We start from the raw sequence: 15,484 nt of genomic DNA on the forward strand, positions 1-15,484 counted from the left end.
GCCTACTGTCCTGCCAGCCTGCAGGGCTCCCAGGAACCAACCCTCCATCAGATCTGAGGACATCCGGGGTTTTGATGAACCACAGATGTTGCTGGACCAGAAAGTTCTGGTTTAGAGAGGTTCAACACGTATAACACAACGTTTAATTTCAGAATATTTGGCATTTCCATGTCACAGCCTCTTTCTAGGCTCATCACTGCCTGGATTTATGTTATAATTCTCCCATTAGATCACTAGCAAGTACAAGACCTAAGAAATTGGCAAAGTAGGACACTGGAATAACACAATTCAATACTGAAGAGCAAGTTTATGATGGAGAGCTGGAAACTATGTTGTCCATATTGGCCATTCTGTTCTTAGACATTCATTACCACATTTATTATAAGTTGAACAACTCCCCAAAACTATCAACGTTTTTACACTGGCATAGTAGTGTAAGGTGTTCAGATGCTATGTGTAATATAGAAAAGCAGTTGGACAAACAGCATGTGTAAAGTATGAAGAGTCGAATCATGGTCACACTTGTCAATCACAAAAAGCCTACAGTTTTCAGTGGGACCAGAATTTGGCCCTCATGCAACCTTATTTCTATTAAATGAAGCAACTAATCAAAAAAGCTTAGGACCCTTTACACAAAATCAGAGAGCAAAATTATGTCTGCAGAACATCGGCCCATTGTTTCAGTGTGAAGCCTTGTATTTCTCTCTTTCCTCATCACTTAAGATCATTGAGCCTCTTCCTCCACCTGCAGAGTTTCTAGAGAAAATGGTCTATGTTTCATACAAGGTTCAAAGACCCTCTGTCATTTACATTTTTTGATTACTCTTTTTCTGGTTCACTTCCTTTGTTTTATTCTTGCCAGAGAACCTTGCTGGAATGCTCATCAATTATTAGTAAAGCAAGCCAAACAGCAGCAATGTGGTTCAACTATTCTGGCACATATTGGTGAATGTCGTTTTCACTCTCAGGCTACACCTAGACTATAAGCCTCTTTCGAAAGAGGTTTTTTTGAAAGAACCTTTCGAAAAAGCCTCTTTCGAAAGAGAGCATCTAGACCACAAGCAGATTTTTCAAAAAAGCGAGGCTCTTTTTCGAAAGAGAGTCTAGACACCCTCTTTCGAAAAAGCATAGTTTGCATTTGGTAGCTTCTTTTTTTGAACGAGTACTTTCAAAAAAAGGCGTTATTCCTCGTAGAATGAGGTTTACTGTGATCAAAAAAACTGCCGTGTTCTTTCGATTTACTTTTGAAAAAACGCGGCTGCAGTCTAGACACAGGTGACTTTTTTTGAAAAAAGGCTACTTTATTCAAAAAAAAACCTGTAGTCTAGACACACCCTAAGTGCATGTTTTATCTTGATCTTCAGATGATATGTAAGTACCAGCTGTTTTACATTTGTATTTGCAATTTTCAAGTTGCTAGGAAAACAAGTCAGAGAAAAATTAGACTTATACATAGGGTCTCAAAAATGCACAGATGTTCTGCTGTACAACCCCTTTTGAGATCCTTTGATAAAACTGAAGATAATTCAAGGTGAGGGGAAAATAGGTTAGGCAGCTGAGAGTTTATTCTAGCATGGATTGTTATTTTAAATATCTATTAGGGTATCTGGAGCTGGGGATGGGTGTTTTAGAAATTAGTTTACATTGAGAATGTAAGACAGGAACTACTAAGCTACGGGGAGAGGTAGATAAATTGGAGAGCAGGGGTAGGGTCCAGAGTGATCTAGAGAAATTGGAGGATTAGTTCAAAAGAAATCTGATGGGGTTCAACAAGAACAAGTAAGAATCCTGCACTCGGGACAGAAGAATCCCAAGCACTGTTACAGGCTGGGGACCTACTAGCTAAGCAGCAGTTAGGCAGAAAAAGACCTGAGGATTACAGTGGATGGGAAGCTGGATATGAAGCTACAGTGTACCCTTGTAGCCACGAGGGCCAACAGCATATTAGGGTGCATTATGAGGAGCATTTCCAACAGATCTAGAGAAGTGCCTTTATTCGGCACTAGTGAGGTGACATCTGGAGTATTGCATCCAATTCTGGGCTCCCCATTGCAGAAAGTAGGGTTACCATATTTGAACTTTCAAAAAAGAGGGCACACCTGATAGGGAGTGTATCTGTATCAGTATCTATACATAACACATTAAAACAATGTGAGTTGGTAGATACTGATATAAATACAATCCCTCTCAGATGTATCCTCTTTTTTGAAAGTTCAAATATGGTAATCCTACAGAAAGGATGTGGATGCATTTGAGAAAGTCCAGCGGAAGGCAACAAAAATGATTAGGGGTCTGGAGCACATGACCTATGAGGAGAAGCTGAGGGATTTGGGTTTATTTAGTCTACAGAAGAGAGGAGTGAGGGGGAATTTGGTAGCAGCCTTTAACTATTTGAAGTGGGGTTCCAAAGAGGAAGGAGAGCGGCTGTTCTCAGTAGTGACAGATGACAGAACAAGGAGCAGTTACAGTGGATATTAGGAAAAACTATTTCACTAGGAGGGTAGTGAAGCACTGGAATGGGCTACCTAGAGAGGTGAGAGAATCTCAATCCCTAGAGATTTTTAAGTCCTTGCTTGACAAAGCCCTGGATGGGATGATTTAGTTGGGGTTGATCCTGCTTTGGACAGGGGGTTGGACTTGATGACCTCCTGAGGTTATCCAACCCAATGAATCTATGATTCTATGAATTTATGTATCTATCTGAGGCATTTAAATATCCCCCATCATTGTATTATACAGGCATCTCATGGTCTTTAATGTATTTGTCTTCCCAACATACCTGTGAGGCAGGGAAGTGCTATTATCCTCATTGTACACTTTGGAAACTGAGCCACAGAGAGATTAAATGACGTGTCCAAGTTTGCACAGGAAGTCTGATGGGGAGAAGGGAATTGAAGACACATCTCTCAAATCGTAGGCTAGTGCCCTAATCAACGGAGAAGCCTTCCTCTCCCCCATCAAGTTTTGCAGCCTCGGTCAGTTCCTTTTTTTTGCTCAACAAGTTTTGCTGCTATTTTGGGGAGGGCCGAAAAGTTTGGGAACCACTGGTGTAGAATGACATGCACTGAAAATGCTTTTTGTAGCATGAAGAATGGAATTAGAAAAAGAGGGTTAGGTTTCAGATGGGATGTAGTTTGATGTAGCAGCAGGGCTCAGGAATGCAAGCTGGGCCAGGTTGCTATCAGAAAAACACAAGTCTGTCAAAATGTAACACTGACATCTCTACTTGCTCAGTAAAAATCTCTTTCCTACATCTCTGCCAGACTTCCAGCTATATCCCTTATTACTAGTGAAACATTGCTTAATTGTGTGTAGACCAAGATTCTAAAATGGATTAGGAGCCAAGGGAACCGCTGACAGCACATTCTTCTATATCTATCAATGGCAAGACACTCTGCTTTCTTCACCCTCAATTATGGGGCCTATTTTCTTTTCTACCAACTAATCATTTGCTCCAAACTCCTCTTCCACACATATTTTCTGTTTAGAATGCACCACTATGATCAGCATCCCTATCTTCTTACATACTGCAGTCCATAGGTCTTCAGATAATAAGAAGAGAACACATATAATCTTAGTATGATTTGGATATGATTTACCATAGAACCTTGCTGGAATGCTTGTCAGTTACTAGTAAAGCAAGCCAAACAGCAGCAAGTGTGGTTCAACAAATCTGCATGTAATTTTCACCACAAGTGTACGTAAGTATAAGCAAAAGGAGTTTCAGATTAGGAAAACTGTAGAATGACTTATTTAAAAGAAACTTTTACCCTTGTTGGTCCTTCTTTCCCTAACTCATGAACTCAAGGAATGTCTGGTTTTCTAAAGGATGGTGACATTGACAAGAATCAGTTGATCCACATGGAGCCAGAACAGGGGAATCAGCTACTTTTGTGGGGGAGGAAGAGTGTTAAGAAACATTTGGAGCCCTTGCAGTCTGAAGTTTGCAAATAGTTTCAATTTGATAGCGCAAAACTTATTCCCTAAATTTCAAAATAACTATTAGGAAATCTGATCCAGAACAAAAACCTTGATCCAAATGCCCCCAAACTAAAGGAACTTAAGATCCACCTTTATGGAATCCAGTGGCACCTTATAGACTAACTGAAGTGTTGGAGCATAAGCTTTCGTGGGCAAAGACCCACTTCGTCAGATGCATGTCTGACATGCATCTGACGAAGTGGGTCTTTGCCCACGAAAGCTTATGCTCCAACACTTCAGTTAGTCTATAAGGTGCCACAGGACTCCTCGCCGCTTTTGCAGATTCAGACTAACACGGCTACCCCTCTGATACTTTATGGAATAGTATTGTAGAATGTAAAATATTTTACTAATGGAGAATTCTATCCCGGCAATAAATTTGTATAGCGGGATCAAAAATATATGTCTTCTAAATATTAGGATTTCAGAATAATTTCCAGAGAATCTTATTCAATTTCTAGAGAATGCTAATAGTTTAACCAATATTCAGTTATACAGAACTTTCTTTAAGGGCAGCCCTCCCTTGATCTGAGCTTTGCAATTGATTCTTTTTTTTTCAGTGATAGGTTAAACCAAAATCTTGAAATCAAACAGCTCAGAACACAAGGCAAGTTTGTATCCAAGACCAGTTCTGTAACCAAGCTTTTCTGCTTTAAGCCAATTTAATATTTCATTACAAACAGGTGATATTTGCTACATGCAGCCCATATGCTGGGTACCTTTAATTCACTGGAATGCAATTATTAAACTTGAAGTTTAAATGAATTACTTCATGACCAAGTCATAGACATTATACTTTCGACAGCATGGTACATTTATGAAGTAGGAGTATTTTTGTGTTTTTAGTGCCTGTAAATTTTCTCATATATTCGTCTCACTGACACTAAGGAACATGTACTGAGATACAGGAAGGTGATTTCATTATGTAAAAAGAACAATGGAAACAGAACTCTTACCTCTTCTGAAAAAACTGTGACAGTAAGCACTTGATTGGAAATAGAGCTGGTTACAAGTATTTTACTAAAACAGTTTTTTCATCCAAGAACATAGAAATTGGTATTTGCTGTAGGAAAATGTCCATTTCAACAATAATTTCAATATTCCGATCTGAAACTCAGAATTCAAGTGTTTTCATTTGAATCAACACTTCAAAAGAAGCAATATTTATTGTTTAGTTTTTACTTAAATTATCATTACCTTTTGGCTTTTGGGAGCCCAAAATATTTGGTTTTTCATTTTCAGTGTTTAGTTTTTCAGCATTATTCTTTCCCTTCCTTTTTTATACTTTTTCTCCCTTTTTCCCCCCGCAGGAACAAAATGGTGAGAAGATTTGTGAAAATGCAGAAAGAACACTTTTACCAGGAAATTCTCACTCTTTCTTACCATTTTCTAATTGGAAACATGTCTTTGGAGTTCACTTTCTACAAGACACAGACTAGAGATAGCTGAATGTTTGAGAACAAAAGGATATCTGTGGAAGCTACCCGTTATTTCCTCACTAAATAGAGAATGATACTTTGCAGTGGGGTATTTGTGTTGATTATATCCATGAATACTATTATGCTTCTGTGTTCTGTGTGCAGGACACAGTTGCTACTCCAGGTTGAGACATAGCCCAGTACAGCGCAGACTCACATTGGCCCTGATTCCTAATGACTCATTTCCTGCTCTGGGAACATGAATGGGGAAAAGGTCATCTTCAACTACCTGTATGATTTCTGTATTTTAGGGCAGCCAGAGAGGCCTTGTAAGTTACAGCCTAAGAAGCACAGAAAAGCAGCATCATTATAGCAGGACACTCTGGCCCCTCTTCTTCTTCAGTGAGGCAAATGACCCATTAGTAATTAAGCACTGGAAAAATTTACCAAGGCTTTTAGAAGATTCTCTAACACTGGCATTTTTTAAATCAAGACTGGATGTTTTTCTATAAGATGTTTTCCAATTCAAAGAGATTTTATCTTGAGGAAATTCTGTGGTCTGTGTTATGCAGAAGGTCAGAGTAGATGATAGTTGAGGTCTCTTGTGGCCTCGGAATACATGAATCTGTCCCCTATACCAAGGGCTATGAGCAAAGCTTGTGTAGAGTTCTTTAGTCAGCCCTAAAACAAGATAGAAACCCTTTATGCAAAGGTACTTGGGAAGGGGAGAAGGGCTCTTCACTTTTTAAATCTACCAGTGAGGCATTTAGCATAACTGAGTTATTGCTCCCCCCTCCTCCTGTTATATACACCTATGGAGAAGTAACTTGCTATACCTTATTTTGCTTTTTATCTTTAATATACAGTAAATATTTCACACTGAAAAAGTATAATTTCTCAGAGTGTAAGGAAGGCAGATTTGGAAGAATGAAGAAAATCTGGATTTGTTTTTGCTGCAGGAGTAGCATGTTTCATGAGGTTGGTTTTTGGGTGCAGGTTTCTGAGATGGAACACAGAAATCTGTGGGAAATTTACTTTTCTATCATCACAAGAGGCACTGTAAATGAGAGAGGTCAGTCTGACCTTCTGCACATCCATTTCTGGCAGCTCTAACTTCAAGGAAAAATAATGAAAATGTTTTTATCAATATCAGAATTCACCACAATAAACATTTATTTAAAATAACCCTGGACTTCTTTCAGCAGATAGAATAAAACTCAATCTGACTTCTCTGGCCTTAAACATTATAATTCCATCCTGGTATAAAATAAATGTTACTACAAAAAAAAGTGGTTTGATCTGGACAGCAGCTGCCACAGGAAAACAGAAAAACTCTGTGAGATCCTGAATTCTGTCCCAACACTCTTGCCCAAGTGTTACCACTTCGACATTCACATTATAATCGCACTGATTGATGCACTGAGCCAATGTTGTTGCTCACATCTTCATGTTCCCAGACACAGTGCGAATTTTTTGGTATTGCCAAAAGTTTCATATGTTTTTATTAACTATTTTCTTGTAAAAATTCCAAGCAGGCTGACTTTGTTCCTTGAACTACCCCATAAAATAATAATAAAATGTCTAATCAATCTGTACAAATAGTATAACCAAAGTTAGAATATGGAATTGCCAGAAAGATGTGTTGTTTGGTAATTTAACACTCTCATTTGTAATTTTATCCAGATGTTTTTTGTAGATTGCGGCATGCAGGCTCAACGTTGAGTCAACAGGATATACGGCTCCCTCTCTCTAATTCTCTCCTTTCTAGGAGCAGGCCTCCATCCTATGAAAGAAAGAAATACAAACTCTGCTCTGTAGCAAAACCAAAATATAGAATAGATATTTCCTGTTCTAGAAGTAGGTGTTTAACATGTTAGACCATACTTGGGAGGATATAGTCTGCGTGTGCCATGAGGGAATGCTGAAGAGAAATGAGCTATCATAATGGTTTTAACGTTCTTGCATCTAATTTAATTTTCTGTTCTGTATAGACACAAATATTTTATTGGGTTTGCTCTTAGTACCCTTGCTTGTGCAAGCCCCTATAATGTTTCTATAATTACCTTTAATTTTACCTGACCCAAAGTGAGTCAGTGTTTAAAAATATGCAGATAGCTCAATATTCATTTAACTGAAACAAATAGAGAAATAAGTCTCTGGTCATTGTTATGATACCCAAAGGTGGATACTGCATTGCTGCCCCAGATGGCTTTTCCACAGCAGATAGTATAGACAATATTTAAAGGCTGCTATTATTGTTGGCAGATCTAAAATTTGACCTCTCTCGAGGGTTTTTTCCTCATACGTTTCCCAATTTCATGTAGTTCTCTGTATATTTTTTCCCAAAAAATACTTTTTTTCAGAGCTTATTTTTTCTTCAACATAAAAACAAACTAACATCACTGAACACGGGATCTGAGCACCAAAACAAACAGACAAACAAACAAACAAACAACAAGCTGGTATGTGCATATGATGGGGAAAAATCTTTAACAAAAGGTTATAGAACCCAGTTTTTAATCCATGTAATATGTGTTATGGTTTGTTTATGTAACACAGGCCTGGGCAAAATACCATCCGCAGGCCAGATCCAGCCCACCAAGCCAGCGGATCTAGACCACGGAGGCAGTGGGGAGCCCCAGGCAGGCTCCCCTGCTTGCCCTGCACACTGCTCAGAAACGCAGCTGCAGGGCACTTTCTCTTTATGAGTCAGGAGGGGAGGAGAGAAGATTCAGATGCTGCTCCCGCGCCCAGCACAATCCCATTGGCCAATTTCTAAAGCTCAGCTAGCCTTTAGCTTTGCAGGCAGGCAGGAAGGCTGGTTTTCCTGCTTGTTGGTAAGTCTCCTGACCAGAGCCTGCCTCTGATATCCCCGTCCCTCCCTTCCCCAAGCCTCTGTCCCCTCACTCCTATCTCACTATTCCACATGCACCCATACTCCCTCCCAGATCTGGCACCCCAATCTCCTGCCCGTGATCACAATCCCCTCCTACGCTAGGTCACAATCCCAAAAAGCCTCTGTCGAAAAAAGCCTGTAGTCTAGACGTACCCAAAATGAGCCTACAATCCATTTAGAGAAACAGTGCTTTAGAACAATCTTTTCTTATTGTTCCTAAATCTGCTGGCCTTAGATTTCTCCTTGTGTTCCTTTGCTTACTTTATCAATGTTCAATACATTCTAGCTTCTGGTTATATTCATTATTAATAGCTCTTGCTTTCTTCCATTTTTAAATTGCCATTTATTTTTATAGAAGCCTTCATTTGCCTTCTAAAACTTGTTCATTTTTAATCAATGCAGCCTTCATCTTTGGTTGTGGAATTTTGGTATTTGGGGCATTTAATAAATGTTCTTAAATTATTCAGAATGATCGTTTATATTTTTCTGATCATAATTGTTTTCAGTTTTTAAACTGGCCCTTTAAAGCACTAAATAATTATCACTGCTTTGGAGTTTGCGCATTATAAATATGACCAAAGTTATGATCGCCGACGCTGTAATTAATTTTTTAATTCTGTGATCAGTTCCTCTTTATCTGTCAAGACTGGATCTAATATCCAATTCCATTGCATTGGTCACAACACTTTGTGAGTTAGGAAACTGACATCTATAATATTTACACATTCCAGGACTGTGATAGCCCTGGCAGCATGAACCCTCCAGCATATCTCACTCAGAGTGCTCCATGATCACATGGTTCCCCCCACCCCCCCCCCCCCAAAAAAAACATAAGACTGCATAAGGAGCCAGTTATCTTGTTCTCCAATGTGGTTTGGTATTCTGCAGTGGACAGTAACTAATACCACATCTTGTGCTTTTTCTGTTAGGTCATTGATCCATAAGCATTCAATGCCAAAGCTTTTCCAAATTTTAGTGACTGGGAAATAGGTAATGTCATTTTTTTAGATAAAATGCTGCTCCCTCTCCCCTTTTGCCAACTTGATTTTTCTTAAACTTGATTTGTAACATTCCAACTGTGCATAACAACCCATCTGGTCTCAGTAATACCAAGTGCATCAAGCTTTTGTTCAGATATGATAAATTCCAGTTCTTCTAGTTTGTTATTCAGGATCCTAGTATAGATTGATAGGCAATTAAATAACTTCTTCCCCTTTGGTTCCTTGATTAATTTTGTTCTCAACCCCTTGATTCTGTGCTAAATGATTGCTCGTGTCCCCCTTGTTTTGCCCTCTCCTTTTGTTATTAATTTAATGCCCTCCTGGACTTTTGCCAGCCTGTCCCCAGAGCACTTGCTTACTCTGCTACTGAAGCAGAGAACATCAAGACTATACCCCCTATCCTCACAGAGGTGCACCAATGTTCCCTAAAACAATAACCTTTCACCCTACACCACTTTCACCCTGCGCCAGTGGTTCACTTCCAAAATATTCTGTCTTCCTTGGTTTGTTGGACAGGAAGGGTTTCAGAGAAGATCACTTGGACATTTTTCTTTTTCAGCAAACATCTGAGTTCTCTAATGTCATCCTTTATGAGGTATCTTTCAATGCAGTGTCATTCATGGCAAAATGAACCATTGCCTATGGTTCTTGGCCCATTGACTTCAGCAGCCTCGCAAATCTTAAAGTGACATCTCATGGTTCAAGGAAGACAATGTGCTGTCCTGTTGCCCATTTGTTTGTCCCTTGCAGAATATTCTTTCAATTTTTCGCAGAACTGAGACACATTATATAAACTAATGGCCTCTTCTGGCCTTAAAAGCTATGAATCATTAAAACCCTAATGCCAAATAAAAAAAACTACTTCTCTGAAAATATAGCCCCAATTATATTAACATTTCCTTAACTGCTTTGTTGAGCTCCTCTTCATATTTTTCAATCAATTTTTTCTTTCCATCAAAATTGAACATAGTTTTCAAGGAATTTTTTTATATTATATTTGTTCAATAACCATTCTGGATAATGTCACACTAATATTTTGTATGTTATACCACAGCTACATATTGAAACACACATCAGTATTTGGCTAGCCATCTGACCTTCAAAATCTGTTCCTTATCAAAATCCTACTAATTAGAGGTCATTAGGGTAAATTTAAAGTTTCATTTACTAGTCAATCTGGGTCAGATTCTGCTGTCTTAGTCATGCCAGACTCCCATTGTTAATGGGAGTGTACTCACTCTATTAAATTGTTAAATCAATAACACTGTGGATTGCAGGATTTTCTTCAAGATACATTGCACTGCCTTTATTTAAATTACATTACTTCTTCTTTTGTACTTTCTGAAATCCCTCAGATTGATTAAATCCTGCAGAAGTGTTAGGTGTGTCACACTGATGAATTTCACCACTTGGTTGTCCACTATTTCTTCCAAATCATTAATAATCACATACAAAACTCTGGACTCCATTTTGCTGCATGGGATGTTGCAGTGCTCCTTTTTCTCTGATCTACCAAGTAGCTAATAATTATAATGTTGGGATACTAATGCAATCCAAAGGTAATTTGACTATGAAAAATGGTCCTCACTTTCTTTGCTCTTTCCATTCACACACTTTATGATTATTGCACAGTATCTAATTTAATTTCAAGATGTGTTGACTTCAGCCACCTCAAGTATCGCAGAGTAATTAGCACACAGTTGAAACACCAGTGTTACTTAGACCCAGTTTGTTGTATGGAGAAAAGAGTTGTATGCTGCTGTAAGAGTATCTAAACAATTCAGTTTCAACCATTTTCACTTTACTTGCCTCTCCTCCTCATCTTTGCAAAGTTTTAGGCTATGTCTACTCTGGAAAGATTTGGCAACAAAAGCACTGTCAACATTGATAAATCATCAAAAAGAAAGTAGCCAAATCATGCTTACATTGCCACACTCTGTCAACATGGCATGGCCACATGGTTAGCTCCCGCCATCAACAGAAAGAATAAAGCAATGTAGGTATGAATCCCACAGTGCCTGATCTCTCCTTCAGTCTGCAGGCATTGTGAGATTGTGCAAGGTAGCTCTAGGAATTTGGGGAACAAGGAAATTGTCCCATCAGCCACTTCTTTGCTTCCCAGCCTTCCTGGAGCTTTTGGCTTATTTTCGTGCCATTTGAAACTGATAGTCCTTGCTGTACACTTCAGCATCTGCTGTGAGAAATCATGGATCACAGACGTCTCTCCTGTGTTATGTTCAATGTGCTTAGGACATTGCAACAGAGCTACCTATGTACTTAGGGCACGTCTAGACTACACGCCTTTTTTGACAGAAGCTTTTTTGAAAGTTTCTTTCGAAAAAGCCTCGGTCAAAGAAGAGCATCTAGATTGCTTTTTCGAAAAAGAGCATCCAGACTGCCGGACGCTCTTTTGAAAAAAAAAAAGCACCTGGAAGTGCTTCGGGCAGAACATGAGGGCAGCCTTTATTTCCAGGTACTGCTGCATGCCCTTTGCAGAGATGCATGGTTAAAGAGATCCCTCTGGACAGCTGTTGTTCTGCTCCTGCTTCTGGCTTGCCTACCTCCTGGAGGGAAAGCAAAGCTGCTGCAGTGCTTGACCTGGTTGCCCTGCTTCCTTGGACACCACAGCAGTTTATTTTCAGGGTTATTTTTCTGTTTTTCACTGTGTTTTTGGCCACGGAGCCTGAGCTGCACCTGGGCAGGCGATGGCCCCACACTGTGATGCTGAAAGTTCTGCTGCATCTTCATGAGACCATCATGATGTTTGTAGAAGAGCTGAATTCAGAGCCCAGCTTTGAGCCCTTCACTCAGGCTGCAGCCCCACTACCCTTGCCACCGAACTTATTCCTGCAGAGGCGAGTTTGGAGGCTGGACACCAGTTCAGACTAGTGGGACAGGCTTGTTATGGAGCAGTGGGATGATGAGGCTTGGCTCCAAAACTTCTGTATGCAGAAGTCCACCTTCCAGGATCTGTGTGCCTGGCTTGCCCCTGCCCTACAATGCCAGGACACTCGCTTGTGGCCTGCCACCCCCCCGGAGAAGCGGGTCACCCCCGACAGCTACTGCTCCGTGGGACACCAGTTTGGCATGGAGAGGTCTATTGTTGCGGCTGTCTTGATGGAGGTAAGTCACTCTCTGGGGACAGTTCATGAGAGGACAGTTAAGGGGGGATAGTCAGGACTGGGCAGAGGGAATGGAGGATGGGGGTTGCAGTGGTAGAAGTCCTCCTGGCCTCACCCTGCCATGGTGCGGGGGATGGGGAGGGAAGAGGAGGGGCTGGAGGGTTGCCTGGGGGGGCCTCTTGGGGTCTCGGAGGGGAGGGGTGGGGAAGCACCTCTCATCAGCTCACGCAACTCCTCTAATGTCCTGTTATGTGTGTTTCTATTTGTCCCTTTCTGCAAGTGGTAATGGCCATCAACTCGGAGCTGCTTCACAGGACTGTCCACCTCGGAGACTTGGAATACCATCATGGCTGGATTTGCAGGGCTAGGATTTCTGAACTGCGGTGGAGCACTCGATGGAATGCACATCCCAATCTGTGCACCACTCCATGTCTATTAACAGAAAGAGCTACTTTTCTATGGTGCTGCAGGCCCTGGTCGACCACCGGGGACAATTCACAGACATTTGTGTTGGGTGATCAGACCGGGCACACGACGCCCGCATCTTCTGGAACTCCTATCTGTACCACAGGCTGCAGGCTGGGACATTCTTTCCAGAGTGAAACTATGCAGTCGGAGATGTGCAGATGCCTATGTGTGTAATCCTTCTGCCAGGTAGGCCTGGCAGTAACCAGGTCTAGGTTCAATATCTTGCGGTCCGTCTCACACAGTACTGGCTTGAGCCCACACCCAGTAATCTGGGAAATTCACACACCCCTGGGAGCCTCTGAGAGGCAATGCTTCCCCACTCGCAAGCACTGAGTCTGAGTGTAGGAAAGAAACATTTAATGAGACAGAGAGAGAAGTCATACGGCATTAACTTGGGGAAAACACCACAAACAGAGTTCATAACCCAAACATGAGCTAAGCCCCTCCCCCCCAGCCAAGAATCACTTGAAGTCCAAAGAGTCTGACACCCAAAAAGTCTCTGTCCCTGGTCTGTGCCACCCAGAGTCCCAAAGTTCATCTGCAGGGTTTCACCTCCCAACCTGGGTAGAAATGGGGGTGGGGAGATAGGTAGGGGGCACCTTACGACACTCCGCCATGCTCCACCAGCTGTCTCGTCCCACGCCACCGGACGTGGTCGCCTGCCGCTGCTTCTCACCTGCTGCCACTGCTGCTCCACACCACGCCACTGGTCACCACTCCTTGCCTGCCACCGCTCCACGCCACACCGCTGGTTGCCACTCCACGCCTGCCGCCGCTCCGCACCACGCCGCTGGTCGCCGCTCCTCGCCTGCCACCGCTCCACACCACACTGCTGGTCACTGTGCCACGCCCCTAGTTGCCTGCCGCTGCTCTGCGCTACACCTCTGGTCGACGTTCCTCGCCTGCCACCGCTCCTACCAGCCATGTTACACCAGCAGTCAGTGATTCCCACCAGCCACTCTGCTGGTCGTCACCACTTCACTGGCTGCAATGGGTTTGGCTCTCAGCCAAACCAGTGATTTCAGCTCTCAGTGATTTCAACTCTTTAGCCAACAGCTGGACTGGCAAAGGAATTCAGCTTCCACTGGACTAGCAAAAGAAAAGACTCCTCCGGGAGTCTGCTTTAGGTCTGTCCTTAAAACAAAGGGGAAAAGTGGCAGGTTGGGCCAGTCTTATAGCTCACACCTGGCAGGTGTGGAGCAGAATGATTCAAGCCCTTTAACCCCCCCCCCCCCCCCCGCTTAGTTCACTCAACTCTGGAAGGGGGGAGGCTTGTTCCTCCGAGACCTCTTACCATGATGATGGTGTCTCTCCTGCAAGCACTGGTGGCATGTTTTACAGTTCCCACATTTAGGGGCAGCATGCTTAGTGACCCCCACAACAGTCCCAAATTATTTACAATTCTCCACATTCCATTCCAACACTGACCCTCCATCAGCCCTGGCTGAATGGGATTTACATAGCCACACCTCGGATTCTCTCCTGAGCTGTATTTACATATCAACAGTTAACAGTTAATTACCTTGCAGAGCTAAACAACTGTAGTGGGCACACCCACCCCTCCTTTTAGCTGGCTGATAATAAGCAGCAGTTCAGCCCCTGCTTACACGTGCATCGTGGCTGATGCGGTGTACCCCCTTATGCCCTGGCTCATGAAGCCATTCACTGGACCCTGGATGTGAGCAGGGAACTTTTTAACTCCCATCTGAACCGGGCTCACTTCCAGGTGGAGTGCGCCTTTGTCCATCTGAAGGGCAGGTTTAGATGCCTGCTCACTTGGCTGAACATGGGGGAACACAACATCCCCAATGTGTTTGCAGCATGCTGTGCGCTGCACAACCTAGTGGAGAGGAAAGAGGAGGCCTTCCTCCCACTGTGGGGGACACCGGCTGATGTGGAGGGGAGGCACTTTGAGCAGCCCTGGATATCTGCCATCCGGCAAGCCCACCAGCTGGGATTGCACATTCCAGAAACCCTAAGGGAGCAATTCTCCCAAACGAACCCGATGAGTTTCCCTGGGGCCTTCCAAATGTGGGATTGCCCCATGCCTCCAGGACCTCCCCCCCACCAAAACCCCTCCAGCCCCACATTCAGATTGTACACATTCACACTGAGAACAGAGACAGGTATTGTTGAAAAAATGTTGACAGTTTATTTTATTGTTGATTGTTTCAAAAACCATAAAACTCTTTTGTTCAGAAAAATAAATGGTTTGTTAAAATGAAGTGCTTCCCTTACTGACTCTCACAGGTGGGAAGAGGGATGTCAATCTGGAAGGGGAGAGGGGAATGTCAACCTGGAAGGAGGGAGGGAGGCTCAGGGCTGAGGGTGCCGCCTGGATGAAGAGCCCCTGCCACCTTGACTGTGGAGGCCTGCTCGGAGATGGCTGTGTGTGGGCTGGGACAGTAGGGGGCTGGGCAGGAGGTGGGGCTGTAACTGGGTCTGGGATGGCAGGGGGTGAGGGAGGGACAGGGGGTGAAGAGGGGACAAAGGGTGAGGGGGAGCAGGCTGAGCAGGAGGAGCAGGAACAGGCACAGGACAGGGGAAGGCTATGGCCTCCCAGATAGCAGTGCAAATAGCAGTGCACTTCTGGACAAA

The sequence above is a fragment of the Pelodiscus sinensis genome, chromosome 3 (assembly GCF_052426305.1).
Source record: "Pelodiscus sinensis isolate ZL-2025 chromosome 3, ASM5242630v1, whole genome shotgun sequence".
Classification (NCBI taxonomy): Eukaryota; Metazoa; Chordata; order Testudines; family Trionychidae; genus Pelodiscus; species Pelodiscus sinensis.